This window comes from Ambystoma mexicanum, chromosome 6p, assembly GCF_040938575.1.
Source record: "Ambystoma mexicanum isolate Mex_15411 chromosome 6p, UKY_AmexF1_1, whole genome shotgun sequence".
NCBI classification, from domain to species: domain Eukaryota; kingdom Metazoa; phylum Chordata; class Amphibia; order Caudata; family Ambystomatidae; genus Ambystoma; species Ambystoma mexicanum.
In genome coordinates this window covers 1420351307-1420369360 of record NC_090935.1, presented here as the reverse complement: position 1 = coordinate 1420369360, position 18054 = coordinate 1420351307, and the positions used below count along the sequence as shown (strand labels likewise).

Genomic DNA, 18054 nt, shown 5'->3' with positions numbered 1-18054 from the left:
GTAACTCTGATTTTGCTTTGAATAACGAGAGGGAATAGAAATTATACATAAAAAAAGCTCACTCCCTCAAGAAGTCCCAAAATGTACGCATATATAAATATTTTCATATAAAGGGACAGCTGGGACAAAGCACTAATAATCACACTATTCCATTGTATCATAGTGGAACATTGTGCAGCAACACTAAATGTAAACAGTCATCTAAGAAAGGTTTTAATGTTTTGTTATAGTTCTAAAAACACAAGTACATACAGAACATTCATATTACATAAACAAAAATATAATTGTGTAAAGAATATTCCACATATGCGTAAACACAAAATAATCATTGCATTGTAAAGGATCAAATTCAAATCGGCCAGAGAAAAGCAAAAAAAGAAAAAAATATGTAGAGTGCCAAATACAATTTGAGACTGCAATAATCAAAGAGGCCTGTTGTACATTAACGATAGGATTCCAGATACGTTTAGTATATATGGATTGAATATCAAACTCAAAGTGCTAAAAAAGGTGGTCCTTCAATCATGTAGTGTAATACTCAATAAAAACAATGTTCCAGGTTTTCCACACGATTGGGAGAGAGAACCTACAAGTCTTCATATCATAACTTATATGTAGCCTACTTCTTACAAAAAATATATGTATGAACCAGATTCCCATGAAGCTATCCCTTATCAGCCTAGCGAGGCCTATGGTTAAATGTGTTGAAGAGCAGCACAGTTCAGCACAATGGCTATCTATGTTAATGTTGTTAATGGGTCTTGTACCGCGCACGGTTCCACTTGCAGGGACTCTTGACGCTCTGGCAGATCTGCAATGCAAGGAGGGTTGGGGGGTTTGTTATTGGGATTGAGCGGGAGAATAGCAAGGAAGCTCTGAAACACCTGTGTATGAGCGCAATATAAATAAAATATCAAATTTCTTCTCTTCCAGATTCAAGCTATCAAACAATTCAGCATCTCTGGTAATACATCAATCACAATCCCAGAGGGCCTTCCACAAAGCCAATGGATTATTGATCAAAACTTCTATGGTCTATTAATATCGCAGAAAGTTTGATCACAAATGTGAACCCAAGGAATTAGAACTGGAACATTACTATTAAGCACTATGGATTGGACTAGAGCAAATAAAGAGTTATCAGGACAATTCCAAATCGTACAAAGATTGATTTTTGCTAGCTAACCTTGGCAAAGAAAGAAGTGAGACCCAGTTTGTATTGCAGAACCACACAAGGAAGCCCATTAGAAAGGGCTAACACCTCCCTCGACAGGAGGCATTCATTCCAGTCCATTATGTCCCAAATTAAAATCCCCAAAAATTGAGGCATATTTCCGGGAACTATAGATGCCAAGGATTGTTTTTCCGCCAAATTAATCCCCAAGCCGTTAGACTTCATCAAGTCCTCAGGTGCATAAATGGATCTCTGAAGACCAAAGAATGTTCTATTGTAAAGGACCCAGCCGTCGGCATAGGCAAGACATAAAAACAGAATGGTACCAAATTACAGTGGAAACTTGTTCACTTTAATGCAAGTAATATTTTGTTGACTTGACTACCACGCACGGTTACCACCAGCTGGGGTGGTCTCCAGGCACTCATGTTGCCTGGCAAGAAAGAGGATGAGGTGGGTTAGCGAGGGTAGAATGATAGGATAGGTCCAGAACCAATGAGAAATTGCTGTCTGTGTGTGTTGGCTTGCAGATGGTTGATTGCCTGTACTGGCTTGTTCTATTCATAGGGGTGAGGCTCAATGCCTGGGATGTTTGTTGTATGTGAAGGTTTGTTATGTTAGTTGTGTTGGTGTGTTTTATGCGTAGATTGGCTGGTAGGGCAGGTTGTGCACACTGGCTTATTGTATCTGTAGGGTATAAGGCCCAGTACCTGGGAGAGGGAGAGAGTGTGGGAGTGTAGTTTGGCTAGCCCACAGGGCATGTATCATAAATGGGTGGTGTGTTGGAGGGGAGCAGGGTGGTTAGTAAATTGGGTTCTCTCGTAAGTTCTTTCAGGTGGCTAATCTTCACAATTCTATCTATATATGACACATGGCTTATCTAAAAGTTACACATAGCTAATCTTTACAATTTGTCTTTTGTAACACGTTTACTGGCCCCAAAGTACATCTAGGTGCAACATAATTCATTTCCGAAAAATGCATCCAAATCCAACACAACATCTGACCTCTAACATACGTCTAGATGTAACATTTCCTTCTGCAATTCATTACAATGGCTAACCATAGAGAGCAGCACAGTTCAACACAATGGCTAACTATGTTAATGGGTCTTGTACCGCGCACTGTTTCCACTTGCAGTTTCTCTTGGCGCTCTGGCAGATCTGCAATGGAAGGAGGGTTTTTTTGTGGGATTGAGCGGGAGAATAGCAAGGGAGCTTTAATGTGCTGTTGGCAGCTTCAGTTCGGTGAAGCCGGTCACTGAGAAAAGGTGCATTTTTTCGGTTGGCACCTTCCATGTGGTGTTGAGGTATGGTTGTGCATGATTTGGTTTCATGTTGGGTATTGAAGTGTCTGCAGTTTGTGGTGCGGCAGAATTATGGTCGTGCTTAGTTGAGAGTTTGAGGCCGGGCCTGCAAAATGGTGGGTTTTTAGTACAGTTAGGAGCAATCCATCTCAGGGAGCAGAACCCAACACAATGCAGATGCCACACAATGCCCACCCCGGGACAAGCCAGGGAGCACAGGGTAGCCTACACAAGGAGACTGGACATGCGATATGGCTAACCTACACAATTAGGCTAAATGCAAAATACGGCTAGCCCACACTGGTAGGCTAGATATAAAATATGGCTATCCCAACGATTAGGCTAGATGCATGTAGGTATAGGATGTAAGGTAATAAGAGTGGTCGGATTTTACCGGAATAAAGTAATGGCTGTACTCCCCATCCACATCACACTTACCTTATTAGTCGCTGTAGGTTGTCTGCTTCGGGCGTCCCTGGCGAAAAAGGGTAAACACGGAGTGGAGCTGCCCTTTGCCTCTGGCCCTTCAACGGTGGCTGCCCGGGCAAAGCTGCCCTGAGAGGGCCGGTCAAGAACGGTGTGTCCTGGTCATGTGACCAAGGACAGACCAGACTGGGGGAGTGAAAAGCAGGCAGGGGCCTATGGATTACTAACAGCAAACCAGGGAAACCACTTACAAAGGACAGAGACCCCTGACTCCATCAGCCAATTGCTATCCAGACGGGAGGAGAGAGGAAAAAGGAACAGAAACAAAGGACTACACCCCCAAATGGTTAAGAGTCCAAGAAAACAGCACCCTTGGGCATCTGTTGCTACCTCATCTAGGCACGGTGCCATTTTCTTTGGCTCTTAGACCATCTTTTTCTCTTTTTGTGACAGTTTGTCTGTATATTTATGCCTGGTTGTTTTAACACATTTGTTAGTTGTACTTAATATGTCAAAGCAATCATCTGTTGATGTGTTTTTCATTCAGTAAATTTGTATTAACATCTTTTCTAAATGGACTACATTTTTGCATTAACCAGGGTTTCATAGTACTTTGTCCACACAGACTCAAACAGGATTTAGACATTTTTGAGGCAAAAAATGACTATCAGATTCCAAAATGAGTAAGCCAGATACTTCAAAAATAACTAAGAATATGCTCGCCATCCCTCTGCCATCCTAGATATTTATGTGCTTTTTCTGCAAGTCTGCTTCAACTTCTTAGCCATGGAGCTATACTGTATAGGTATTAAAAAACGAAAATTCCTGCAAACACTCTCTTAAGGACTATTTCGCAATCTGGAAGATGTTTGCAAATTATATTAGCTTTCTTTTTTTTAAACTCTTTTTATTAAGTTTTGCAACATATTTCAACCATTCTTCCAACAATGCCCCCCCAAAAGGCAACTTCCGTTCCATCCAGATTTGTTTTCTTTCTTGTCCATTCCCCGTTTCTGATTGCAGTTCAAGCAGTCTCAAGCGCTGCGGACACCACATTATTCTGAAATCATCCCGAAGAAAGGTTAGTATGTCCCCCCCAGTCCGCAGCAACATTTTGAACCTTATTGTCCATGGCATATGTCGCCCATTAAAGAGATACTATTTCCCAAACCTTGCGCAGCCAATCTTGCATCATGGGGGGTTCCGGGCTCTTCCATCTTTGCGCTATTACCATCATAGCCGCTAAAGTTAATATCAGTCTTGCCTTTTCCCTCCTTTTAGGCTCCCCCTCAAACCGGGCTCTTCCAATTCCCAGGAGAGTGAGCAGGCCTTCTATCATCCCCCAGACTATAGACTTGCTCCTGCGCCCTCTGAATCTCCCTCCAAAACGGTACTATTTTGGGCATGTCCACCAAATATGATCTGCTGTACCGTCCAGCCCACAAATTCCCAGATAAATTCTATGAAGACGAGATGGCGTATAATGCCATCCGACAAGAATTTTGTACAAAGCCTCCTGCAGTTGGGAAGCTTTCACCAGCTTGGGAGACCTTCTCCATAACCTTTCCCATTCCTCCCTTTCTAATTCTCTTCCCAGGACACGGTCCCATTTCTGCATATACACCCACCGTTGACCCATACTCACTCCCCAAGATCTTATAAAGGTTTGAGATCAGGCCCTTCACCCCAGCATTGGATAAGAGAAAGACTTCAAGTTTTGTTAGCTCCCTGGTTGCCGCCCTCCTGTTCACCGGATGCAACACCCAGTGCCTTATCTGCGCATATCTTAACCTTTCCCCTTCTCGTATCGCAAACTCCCTTTTACAGTCCTCAAAAGTCAACACTTTCCCCATCTCGAAACATATCACATAACTTCCTACAGCCTTCATCACGCCACTGCTGAAACGCCCCTTTCTCCACTCCTGGCGGAAAGTCCTTATTACCAAAAATCGGCATAAATGGGGATGGGAATGTAGTTATCCCTATGGACCCCGAGAGTTTATCCCAAGTGTCCACAGTTTATCCCAAGTGTCCACCATAAGTTTAGTTATTGAACTCTCGTATAGATGTGTAGACCTATGAGACTTAGGCAACCAAAGAACTTCTGCCAAGTCATGGTGTGCAACCGCCCTATCTATCCTTACCCATAGCTTGTCTTGCGACCCTTCCTCACCTTTCAACCATTCCCTGATCACTCAACTGGGCCGCTTCAAAATACCTCCTGAAATTCGGTAGTCCGAGTCCTCCTTCCCTTCTGGACGCCATTAACAGACGCCTGCTGAGTCCCGACTCTGGCCTTTTCCCCCCTCCCATAGAATCGCTTGGAATAAGTAGAGTCGTGTTGGGAGCGTGACCAATCTGCCCCAGCCATGAAACCCTAAGGTTTCTCCACCTCTGAAAATCCTTCTTAACTTCTTTCAGGAGAGGGGGGGGGAGGTAGCCGAGTACCAGTCTGCAAGGGATGCCGTAATCCTGACTCCCAAATACCTAATGCCCCCCGGTCTAAACAGAAAGGGAGTACTCACCCATAACATGTCCCGCTCTCCTCCCCTAAGCGTAAGGTTCAAAATTTCAGACTTACCACTATTAATTTTTAACCCCGAAACCTCCCCGAACTCCTCTAACAGGCTCACACTGGCCCGTATTGAATTAATTGGATCTGTCAGGGTAAGCAGCGTATTATCAGCGAACGCTTCTACCTTCTGTTGCCTCCCCCCAAAAGGTATACCCTGTATCTCCCCCGCTGCCCTTATCGCCTGAAGGAGAGGCTCCAAATAAATTGCATAAAGCATTGGGGAGAGGGGGCAACCTTGTTTCGTACCTCTATGCAAACCAACGATTCTGGACATCACTCCGTTTACCGCTATCCTTATGGACGGGGCCCGATAATTGGCTTGCACCATCGTTAAAAATTCCTCTCCAAATCCCATCTGCTGCAGCACCCGAAACAGAAAGGAACACTCCACGCAGTCAAATGCCTTTTCTGCATCCAAAGCAAGAAGGACCGCAGGAGTGGCAGTTTTCTGCGCCTTTTCTATCAAATGGGTGACCCGCCTTATATTGCCTGCTGTTTGCCTGCCCCTATCGAAGCCTGCCTGATCCGGGTGTATCAAATCCGGCAAACAATTAATTCTCAAGCCTATTCGCCAAAACCTTAGTAAAAATGCTAGCGTCAGTGTTTATTAACGCGATAGGCCTATATGACATCCTTTCCTCTTGGTTCTTATTAGGCTTAAGAATGAGGGTCAACTTAGCCTCTTCCATGGAGGGAGTTATTCTGCCAGTCCTCCTAAATGTATTGAAGAGTGAGGTCAGATACGGGATCAGTAGAGTGCTGAATGTTTTATAAAAAGCTCCCGTATAGCCATCTGGGCCTGGGACTTTATTAGCCTGAATTCCCCCAATCACTTTCCCCACTTCTTCCTCCGTAATCTCCTGATTTAGGGACTCCAGTATTTCCCTCCCTATTCTCTCCAACTGCACCTTCCCCAAGAACCTCTCCTGAAGGTCAGCCCGAGGGGTCTGCGAAGTGATTCATAATACTCTACAAGTGTTTCTTGTAGATCCTCTAGACGTGTCACCCTTTCCCCTGCTCCCGTTTTTAACGCCGTAATAACATTCCTCGATCTCACTCCTCTAAGGAGGCGTGCTAACAGAGCATTGGCTTTACCCACCTTTGCGCAAGCAGAGCCCCCTCCGCTTTTTTGGTACAGAGAACCTCCAATTGCCCCACCGCCCTCCAGTAGTCCCTCATGGCAGACCTGGAGGAATCATTACCATTTGTTGTCTAGCTGCCTCTACCTCCATCTCCAACTGTGATTCAAGTGCCTTAAGTTGCCTTGTCCAAAGGGTGGCCGCCGCTATTAATTCCCCCCTGAGAGTAGCCTTAAATGCGTCCCATCTGACCTCTTCACTCGTATCCCCTCCCTATTAAGAGCAAAGAAACCTTTGATCTTTTCCTCCATTTCTTCCCTAATCGCTACATCCCTTAATAAGGCTCTAGGGTACTTCCATCCCCACACCCTCCTTTCTTTTTGCCCTAAATCCAAAACAATGGAGACTGTCTTATGGTCTGCTATTCCTATAGGGCCTGTATTCACCTCCTGAATCCTACTCACCAGGCCCGCTGAGACCCAGATGTAGTCAATTCTGGACTGCGACCCATGGACCCCGGACAGAAACGTGAATCCCTCCTCCTCCCCCCTCAGCTCCCGCCATGTGTCACGCAATCCCATTCTCTCAATCCGATCCTTCAAAGCTGCTGACATCACCGCCCCTCCTCCTCTTACCTGGCCCCCAAGCCTATCCCGTTCCCTGTGCCATGCAATGTTAAGATCACCTGGCCACAAGCCCTCTCCTCCAAAACCCCCAACACTCGCTGTAGGAACTGCTCCTGACCCGAATTTGGTGCGTACACTACTGCTATGGTATAGGGTAGGAAACTTCCCCCTAACTATTATATACCTCCCCTCCTTGTCTCTTACGACATGCCCAATCCTAAAGTCCACAGTATTTTTTAAAAGCCAGAGCCATTCCCTTCGTTTTGCTGGTACTAGTAGCATGAAGGATCCGATCAAACCCCCACAATCTCAACCGCCCCTGATCTTTGGACAATAGATGAGTTTCCTGAAGCCCCAGGATATCCGGCCCCTCTTTCCTTGTGAATTGTTCCAACTTTTTCCTTTTAAGAGGGGTGTTCAGCCCTCATACATTATGTGTTAGCCACTTAATGGCTCACCAACCCACTTCCGTGTCCTGGCTGCTCGTCCCTCCTTTTCACCTTCTTTCCTGGAAGAGTTGCCCTGTCGCCCCCCCTCCCGCCCTTCGCCTATACCCTCCCCCCTGGAAGAACTTTTCCTTCCCGCTCCTCCCCCTCTCCTAACTCGGGCAAACCCGCCCATTCTGATTCAAAATGGTTGCTCCCCACCAAGCCCAAGAATCTCATTACTCATTTAAGAGGCCCACCACCCCTCATACCACCATATAACTTCAGGGGCTCTCTTGCATTCCCTTTGCCATCCAGTCTGTGTTTTCCTTTCGTTTTGGCCCTCTCTCCTGCAGAGCCCTTTGCCTTTTTTCCCTGGCCGTTGATCATTCCCATGGTCTCAGTCTAGGCTGGTTGCTCACACTCTGCAAGCAGGGTCCTGAGGCGTCACCTTCTAGTTCTATGCGCAAGATGTCTGCTCCTTCCTGCACCGAGGTAATGCACTTTTGGCTCCCCTCCCATTCAAAAGCCACTCTGAACGGGAAAGTCCATTTACACCGAATGCCTTTCTCCATCAACACTCCCAGCACTGGGCTCATTTGCCTCCTCTTTGTGAGGGTAATACTTGCCAGATCCTGATACAATGCAATCTGCTGCCTCTTATACTGAAGGGGACTGCTTCCTTCTGGGCACATTGGTGAATGCCGCAAGGACATCTCTTGCTCTCGCCGCTCGACCCTTAACCACTCTCCACACTCTGTGTACTCTATCCAGGTCAATCCTGCTCGGATTCTCTTCCTTCAATATTTCTGCGAACACCTCCTGGACCATCATCTTTAGATCTTTATCCAACACCGATTCCGGCAGCAGTTTTATCCTTACATTTGCCCTTCAAGATCCGTTTTCCAGATCTTCCACTTGTATTTCCAGGTTTCGTGTCACCACATCGAGCCTTTCAATAGCTTCACTGTTCTCAGTGGTTTCCTTATCCACTTCTTGAAGGCCCTTTTCCAGGAGATCAGTTCTTTCGCCTAATTGTCTCATCTCTTGTCTGATCCCTCCAAGGGCCTCGTTAAAATCAGCTCGCATGAGTTGAAATTGGTCTTGGAATGTTTGTCAAATTAGCCTGCAACGCCTGGAATTCACCCAAGAGATCCTGTTGGGACATCAAGGGCACACCTTCCATAACTCCAGGCCTCCTCCTGACTGCTGCTAGCTCCATCCCTGGTGTTCTGCGCCAACCACATTGCTTGAAGGGTGCCCGATCTATTCCTTCCTTCCCACTCCGAAGCACTCTGGTCCCGCGGCCACCTCCTGTATCGCGCGGCTCCGACAGCAGCTAACATGGTGCTTTGGACACTTTGGTGGAGTGGTGGGACACCCAAACCAGTTTTGAGCCTCAGGAAAGCTGTCGGCACGTCTACTCAGTGCTGGCGACCATCTTGAATCTATTTTAGATTTCTACTATTACTAGAGAGCTTATACTAAATCTTGTTGAAAAAGAAAAAAAAAAGTATTGAAAAATACAGGCTGAGAAGATGAATGGTGTTTATAACTATCAAAAGAGAATGTCACATCAGACTTACTTTAATTAAAATATGTATATTTCTAAGAGTCCATGTGAGGTGGTTCCATGCATTATTAACCATCAAAGGAGAAGGGCACAGTTCTGGTTGATCACTATTAAGCTCACATCATAAGCAGCAGTTTAAGATGTTATGGTCACTTATTGATGCATCTATATCCTCAAAACATTTATATTTGTGTCTCTAAATTAATATGTCATAATTGTATAAGTCTGGAAGTAGAGAAACTTCTTTCATGTGGGTTTCACAGGAATATCACCCAAAAAAGTTCCATTAAGTTTAGTAAATGACCATTTATCTAGGACCCAAAATATAATCGAGTCCTGGATAAGGGAGGGACCATGTAAAACATCAAACTTATCTGATAATACAGGGCCCACAGAATAAGGGGTATTAAAATCGCACACGACAATCACATTTCCATCATGATTATTCCCAATCCAAATCAAACAGAATGAAATCAAGGTTACTAGGAATGTTTCCGTTTACAGAGGAACTCTGACATATGTTGATAATGAGAACATTATTCGGCCAACCCATAACAGAGCTCTTTGTGGTATACGGCTGGTCAGAACGGACGGTGCAACTATGGAATGTATTGCATGGGTGGAATCTTAAGGGTTCCTAGTGCTCAGTGTTTCACTATTGACAGTTGGAAAGGAGCTGGCTGGTGTGCTGGGTGTCCAATGATATTCTGTGCTATACTATACATAAGGATATATCTTGTGTACTGGAATAAAGGCACTCAACTTACTCCGGACTGTCGTGGTACTTACCGGAAGAACCCACATACAACACCCTTTATAGCTAAAACTAAGAGCGCCTGAATTTCATCATGTAAGCGTTGATAAGAAGCTCTTAAATATTTAAGCAATGCAATCAACAGACCTCTAAAGGACTATCTTTAGGGCTGTTCAGTGCCATCTGGTGAATAGTGGCAGAACTATCAATGAAACAAAAGATCCTGCAACAGTACCTCTTTGTTATTATGGGAAAATGTGTGCATAACCGTCCTGTGTAAATGAGAAAAGACACTAGTATTCCAAGAGCACATTTTTAATACCAATATTTATTAAGATGGATTTCTAAAATCAAGCTTGGTGGGCAGATTTCAAGAGGCCATCCTACTTTAAGTGAACAGGGGAGCTCAGAGGTTAGTCAAACCCAATCAAGATACGCGTTGAGAGTGGTCAAGGCTTAGTCGCAACAGAGGAGTGGCATCAGGGGTCCACAACCAGTCCACACAGGGAAGCCACAGTAATTCCACTTAGGCAGGTAATTACAAAAATACTCTATTTGAGATCCCAAAACACCAGAAAAATGAAAGCAATTAGTATCACCAGGCCTCAAAAAATCTTTAAAAAACAACCAGACCTGCATGTCGGGTAGCTTAATTTATCTACTCGACCTTAGAGAAGTGCACTCGACCCACAAACTGGATGGCCATTTTCTTTGTACTGAAAAAAATATGTTGCCCTCCTCCAAGGGCTGTCTATGTACACTTTAATAATCGCTGACTAATGCAGCTTAAACTTTTTAATATCAAAACTGGTCAGAATATGTCAGCAAGCACATTTTATTTTCTTACTGAAAGAACATGGCGACGCATAAAACAGAGTGATATTGATATCCAGATATATTGACCAACAACAAAGGGTGCCAATAGGTATTCGTAAAGTACATGTGTCGGCTGCTAAAAAACACAGTGCATTGTTTTTAAATCTGACATTTTCTCTTAATAGAAATCTATGTTCTAACGCACTGCTTCATGCCGGATTCTTACTGCTTCCAAGCATTGTAATCACAGGTGTCCTTATTGCCTCACGCGATAGTGCTCAATTTATGAATGTTAGAAGGATAAAAGGCTGAGTTTGCCCTGCTACAGACTCGACCATGAAGTGCATGCTGGCACTTAATTTGGGTGCCGTCATGAGAACTTGGGTGTGACACAATCTGACATGCAAACTTCCCTTACCTTTAGAGTACAGATATCGGGCATACATGTAGCATAAAGACATAAGCACAAACATGTGGTACACCGTGTTTTGTAGCTTACGTAGGATGTACAGTAATCAATCTGTGCTTCTTTTTACATTTTAGCTTGCATGGCAAGTCGTTTCAATGGCTTTTGGATTGTTTATGTACAAAGCCAATTGTTGGGGTAGGCGCCTGTACACCATGCCTCCTATAATGAGAGAGCTGGTGTCACACCTAGACTAGTGGCCTGTCAGAAGTTTGTGTTTAGATGACTGACGGGAAGAAGGACAATACCGGGCAGCAAACTCTTTGGTTGGGATTTTACAGTGATATGATTACAATTAGACGCACATTAGAGTCAAGTGCCCAGAAAAAATGGTCAAGTGCCAAAGCCACAATTGTAATCTGCAATTTGTAGACCACATTGTCACTTTTTGCCAGCTGGTCTTTTGATAGGTAAGAATAGGTTACTTGACATTGTTTCTGTACGATCAGTTTTAGTCACTGGCAAGCCTTTGCTGGGTGAGCACAAGACACCAGCAGCACACTGCTTTGTGATTGTATTTGAAATGCCATTGTTTGCCATCAATGTGAGGCAGCTGGGGCTTGGCAAAGGAAGCAGATGCAAGGTATCACTGCTGCTTTATGGGTGCCATACATTGGGTTCCACTACGACTCCTGCCATGCAAGACATGTGCCATTTGCTGCCATCTTTCCATTATACACTCATCAATCCCATACCCTCAGAACAGAATACAGAGGGGCATTAGTGGGAGGTTATTAGTAGAGGTCTCGAAAACAGTCTTCGGTTTTCTCCACCACTGCCTGCCAGCCCCTCCATGGTTCGCCTATTTCCCCATGCACTACTCCTGGGTGCCCACCTCTGGAAAATACAAGAGCTTTTGACTTGCATTTCAGTAGGGCTAGATGCGAGAAATAGTGCTTTGTGGGGCCCTGCTCTGGGTGGCACTGCTAGGTTTTTGAAGAGATTCTTGATTTGTAACCCCCATTGAGAGAGTTGATTGATGGTGGGTGGTCTTTAGGGTGTAGAAAAGAGCTCAATATATCCGATAAATGCGGGACGCAGCCGAGCGTGGGGGGGGTACAATTGGGCTGCCAGCTTGGCTCCCTTCTAACCAGAGTCCCATGGAGGCTGGAACAGCCCGTCAGATTTGACACCACACCTTCTCTATTCAATCTCAGGAAGTCCTGACGTATTCGGCAGGCCGCGGGGTAAATGCTTAAGCCACGTTGTTTCCTAGTACTTGTGTTGAAGCAGGAACGTGTGCAGCAGGCCACGGCCTACTCCCGGCTCAGTCATACTGAATATTAATTGAAAATGAATAATAGAACACAAAATCACTAATTTGCAGGTGGCTAAAGGGGTCAGACTGGATCTGAAAGGATGTGTGGGGGGCAGGGGGTGCCTTCAGCACACTTCTAGCTCCACCACTATCCTTCCTGTTAGGGAGAATTCTCTGTTAAGGCTAATTTTCCAAACCTAGTGAGTCCCCCAGCAGCTTTGCTGGATTTTTGGGGTTTATTTTTTTTCTCCTGCTAAGAGTGAGACTCTTTTTCTCCCACTCAGACATGATTTGAGATATCCTTTGACTTTGTAATGTGTTTTATGGGCTATGGGGTCTTTTACTCAATAGGGTTTCCTGTGGTTTTTGGTAAGTGTGTTACACAGCACCCTCAGTGCAGTAACACAAGGGTGACATAGTGACCCCCAAACAGACTCCATACCCTGGGACTGACTACTGTCTCCCAGGGCATGTAAAGTCACCATTGACTTTACTAGTCTTAAACTGGGAACAGAACCAGTACAAACCATCATATTGTGGAAGTACTGGTAGGGGTAATTAGATTGCCCCTGGGTCTGTTTTTCGAGGGGGCACTGTGCAGTCCCCCTCGTCGAGTTGCTGGCTGGTGGCAGTGGTTGCCACGCGAAATATTCCTTAAGAATATGTACTATGGGATTTTCCCAATCATTTTAAACGCACCACTTTTTGGTGCAATGTTAAAGATACCGCCGGGTTATTTATTTAATATTTATTCCCCGGTTGGGTCTTTTCGCCAGGACCCGGTTTTAAAATGGCGTTTGTGTTCGCCTCTGTAACTCCAACCCAAGTCGAGTCCTTTGTTCCACTTTTTGGCAGGCTTCTGAACAGAAGCCTCCAAAAGTGGTGCCACTCGGTCTGGGTCGACAGGATGTGTGCAACTCAACTCGGCAACTCAAGTCGCACTCTTGTGTGATTGGCCCAGTGCTGAGCCGCCCGGCTCACCACTTAGCATGTTTGAGTGACAGCTAGGACTGATGAATGGGGGTTTTCTGCATAAAAGCAGGGCTTTGGGGACTGGGACTTCAGACGTCGCCACAGGGCCAAAGAATCCGAAGAGGGAGAAGCTGAGCCGACCTGCAACGACGACACCACTGGTGGAGCCCTGCTGAACCGACTCACCACTTCTTCCAATGACAGAGGAGATCTTCATCCTGAAGAGTCTTCTTCCTTTGACTGGTGGGGATAACCAGTTTGCCCGCCTTTTCGCCTTCCTGGATCATCTTGTGGACTCCTTGCCTGTGCCAAGCACCCCGGCAACCGGGATACCACGTTTTACCACTACCGCAAATAAAAGGGTAGTACCTTTTAACCGGAGAACTCCGCGGCTGGTTTCTTCCCTGGCAGTGCAACGACCTTCAGCTTTCCTCCACGTCGAGATCTTCTCTTCCTCTGGACGACGCCGCGACTTGCCCCCACTGCCAGGAACAACTGCCCTCGCTGGAGGATTCTCTCCACTTTCAAAGTACTGTGCCCGCCTGGCCTCCCTCGCAACTGTGTGGGGTGTCTCGTAAATCCTCACCTTACCACTTGGGTTGGCCCTAGGCTGGCTAACTGAACTTTTCTGAGCTGAACTAATTCCTTTTTAAACTCTCTGCAAAACTTTTCAAGCCTTTAAAACTGTGATCTTGGGCGCATTGGTGTCCTCTCTCTAAGAGGGAGCCGGGCCTCTGAACCTTTTGCTCACATGTAGACTTTGACTTTCCTGCCTTGCTGAGTGCTTCTAAAGTATTGGGTTGTGTGATTTTCTAATTTCTGGCTTTTCCCCTCCCTTTTTTGATAACTTATTGAAGTGCCATCTTTAGTTAAGCGCTCACCTCTGTCTGAAAATAAGTGGTGTTAACTAAGACTTGTCTAATAAGGAATAAGGGATGTATATATTAATAGTGACTGTGTTTTGAACTTACTTACAATAATAGTGCTGGAGTGTTTCTAAGTGTGTCTTTAAAATAAATAATTATATACTTGATACCAAAGCTCTGGTCAGTGTTTGCTTGTGCTACTGTATTTTGGTAACTATCTTGTATACGCTATATACGATCTAACTCTTGAGAGAAGTCTGGCTGCTCAGCCACAGCTACCAGGAAAATATGAGTGGTACAGACGGCTACCAATTGGGTTTACTGCCAACACCTGTAGTCTTAAGCCTTTTCAGTGGTCCCTAAGGTAACTGCACAGGTTTCTGCCTAACACTTTCTATGAAACCAGTGGATCACAAAAAAGGAATGGGAGCCCCAAAGGGTTACTTGGCACAGCACCACACATTACTAAACTGCCCTTTACTCCATAGGCACGCTCAGAAATTCAGAACAAATAAAACAGAACTTTCCACAATATAAAAAATACAGCAGTGTGAATTTGGGGCAGTGCAACTAAAGTGTGGGGTTTGCAGTCTTAAATTTACATATAACCCGGTTGTACAGTGGCATGTCGTGTGATGTTAGGGGAATCACTTGCCCTAGGAACTATTCGGTAACCTTGTTGTGCATTGAAAATGCAGAGAATTCAACATTGTAAAATAAAAACTCGATATAACCCCATTCAGAGAATGGAAAGGCATGAAAGCAGCGCCTGATCTGCTGATATGTAATGAGTGGGAACCAGAAGGAGTGAAACCTATATCAGCAACCTCAATTAAATAAGTTTCTGAAATTGCTCTCAGGCGGCAATGCCGCCATGTATAAAATGAATAGCATAATAGTGCTTTATATAGTTCTCTCACATAAAACTGAGGATTGAAGTGCTATAAATAATGCATACCACTATTAACCATATTAACGTCAATATGGACATCAGAAAGTTAAAATGACGAGTTATTCTGGGATTGAAATACGTGTTGTGCAGCTTACTCTGCATTCGATACATGAACTCATTAAGCTAGCCAAGCTATATGCGTGAATAACATCCAAACACTGGGGGGCTGATGAAACATCCACTGCTTTGCGCGGCAGGCAGGCGAAGTATGGGTGCATAGTACACTGCAAGGGAAGCCGACCTCTGAAACCTGCAGTTAATTCCCCCCCCCACCCCCTGTCAAATACACAAAATGTTGACGTCAACCTCAAATTCAGAAACATCCTCTGTTACATGTAAGTATTTCTTCAAAGTCCTAATTCCATCCACTATCGACCCCAGGAGGATAAAAGGCACGAGTTAGGTTCCAACCAGTACGTTCTGGTAGCACACAGATCTCAGCAGCAGGCGCATATGTCCACAGGGCTATCGGACTGCTCCCTGAGCAGCCGCCCCTGCGAGGGTCTTCTTCCTTGTCTATTGGGTTTCTGGATTCCGTTGAATAGTTGATTTACCCGGAAGTTTGCTAGCATCTGAAGTTTTGAATCTTGCTAGCCCTTCTGACTAATATTTGGACACCCCACCGCGTCGAGGTTGTTGCATTATTTCTGAATCCTCACATGACCGTTCACACTGCAGAGCATTTAACTATCAAGCTTTATTTGACTGTGAAGCTTTTCCTTTACTTTATGAAGAAGGGTCTTTCATTCTTGCGTTGAAAAACGGAACATCATTTTTTACCAAACCCCACAGGATTCGTCAAGCAGTCTCGTACAGGTACAAATCTTTTAAAGTTTTCATGCAGAGGTCAATTTGTTTGGAACTGTCTTTGCTGACACCTGACCAATTCCTGCCACAATACGCCCACATGCTGCCTGGACCGCCAAGGTCCGTTTCCTCTTGACAAAGGAGCAGTGGTGGAAATGGAAAAAATGTGGTGGGGGAGGAGTTGGGGGCAGATGGGTCGTGGTCTAGAGGGGGCGGGGCTGGTAGTGGCCATCCGATCAGATGAATACTTTAAAAAAAAAAAAGAAAAATAAGCGCCCACAACAGTAACATTGCCTTTTACCGCCGGCTAGGGCTTTAAGTGGGACGGGGCCTGGTGGGGCCCACTAATCTCCCCTGCCAGCCCCGGCCACTACACGAAAGGATTTTTTTCTGAAGCCTGAAGCTCTCGCTCGTGTGCAAAAGCTTCAGGCTCCAGAAAAAAATGCCTTTCAGCCATAATGGTGGCGCCGCACCTGCGAGGCATCCCTTTAAGCAGGAGAAGCCTGTGGGCCGGCGCCGCCATTATGGAGAAAACGTGAGGCCGCTGGAAGCTGAGGCCGTTTTCCTGGAGACAAACTCGTGGAGTTTCAGTTTTCACGAAAACGGCCTCAGCTTCCAGAGGCCTCACCCTTTCAGCCTTAATGGTGACGCTGCCCCTACCAGCTGGCAAGGGGCAGCGCCACCATTAAGGCTGAATAGGCGAGGCCCTCTCCCCTGCCAGGCAAGCCTATAGAATATAAATGCAGAGATCAGCACCCTCTCCCCAAGGGGGAGAGGGTGTTGATCACTACAAAAGGTTGCCTAGCAGGGGTGCCAGTAGCCCATTGAGCTGGGGCCTCGTCAGGGGGGCGTGGCATGACGGGCCCGCAGGACCCCTGCAGTTAGGCCAGACCCCCTTGATGAGCCCTGGCTCATTTTGTTGTGCGAAAAAAATAAAGAAAAAAAAACGCCCGCGAGAACAGCATTGCCTTTTACGCGGCTCTGGCACTGTTATGTAAAGGACAATGCTCGCTACATGTACAACTGATTCCTTTCAGTGGTACATGTAGTGAACATTTGCATTACACATAAGTGCCAGAGCCGCGTAAACGGCAAATGCTGCCGTCGCGGACGCTTTTTTTTTTCTTTTTTACAGCGCGGTTCATGGGCTTGGGCGGCTGACTCTGGCCGGATCCCGAGATCCAGCTACACATCTGGTGCCGGATCTCGGATCCGCCGAGAGCCGGCCCAATTACCAGCACTGCAAAGGAGGGACACCAGGCAAACGGCTCTAACATCAATGTGTCCGTACTGCCAGCCTGCACACTTGCTCCAAAGCTGCTTGTAATGGGTTCATACATCTGCCCCTGTTGTGCAAGTGATCTATAACCTACCTGTTGTTGTATGCCCTTCTGTTAACTGATGCTCTATTTCCTTTGCTGTTTGCAGTAGCACGATGCGGGTCGCCCTTCTTTCCATGGGGTTGCTTTTTGTTATGGACTAGGTTTGCTTTTTGCTGTCCTCTTTTTCTGTGCCCTTTTGGGACAGTGGGCATTGTGGTGTTGTGGGGGTCACACGGGCCTCCGGTGGCCCACACACGCGCTCAACATGCACTCACGCACACATGCAGGAACAAAGACACGGGACGCGCTGTTGCTGCTAGCGCGTCCCGGCGGCAACTGCCGTCGTACGTAGTTTATTAAACCTGCGCATGCGCGGGCCCGAAACGAGGCTCACGCATGCGCGAACAAACTACCTGGGACGTCACATCCCTTTTTTTCTTTAACGAGAAACAGTATAACACTAGGGGTGGATGGGCTCCCCTGAACAGCTAAACATGAACACTTTTTCTCACCAATCGGGAGCGGCCTCTCTTGCTGCCGGCTCAGTCCCCTGAGTCCAGGACGTAGTCCTTGCGATCCCGTCGGACCGGATACCGGGGCGGGACCGTCGCCAGGGGTCGGTCACCCTCTCCAGCGGGAGTGCTCTCGCTCGCTGGC

General features: G+C 46.0%; 1 protein-coding gene across 2 annotated transcripts in view; it reads right to left on the bottom strand.

The window, feature by feature from the left end:
• Positions 1-18054, bottom strand: part of LIN54 (lin-54 DREAM MuvB core complex component) — an 825244-nt gene that overhangs the window by 365372 nt on the left and 441818 nt on the right. The gene's annotated exons all lie outside the window — the stretch shown is intronic.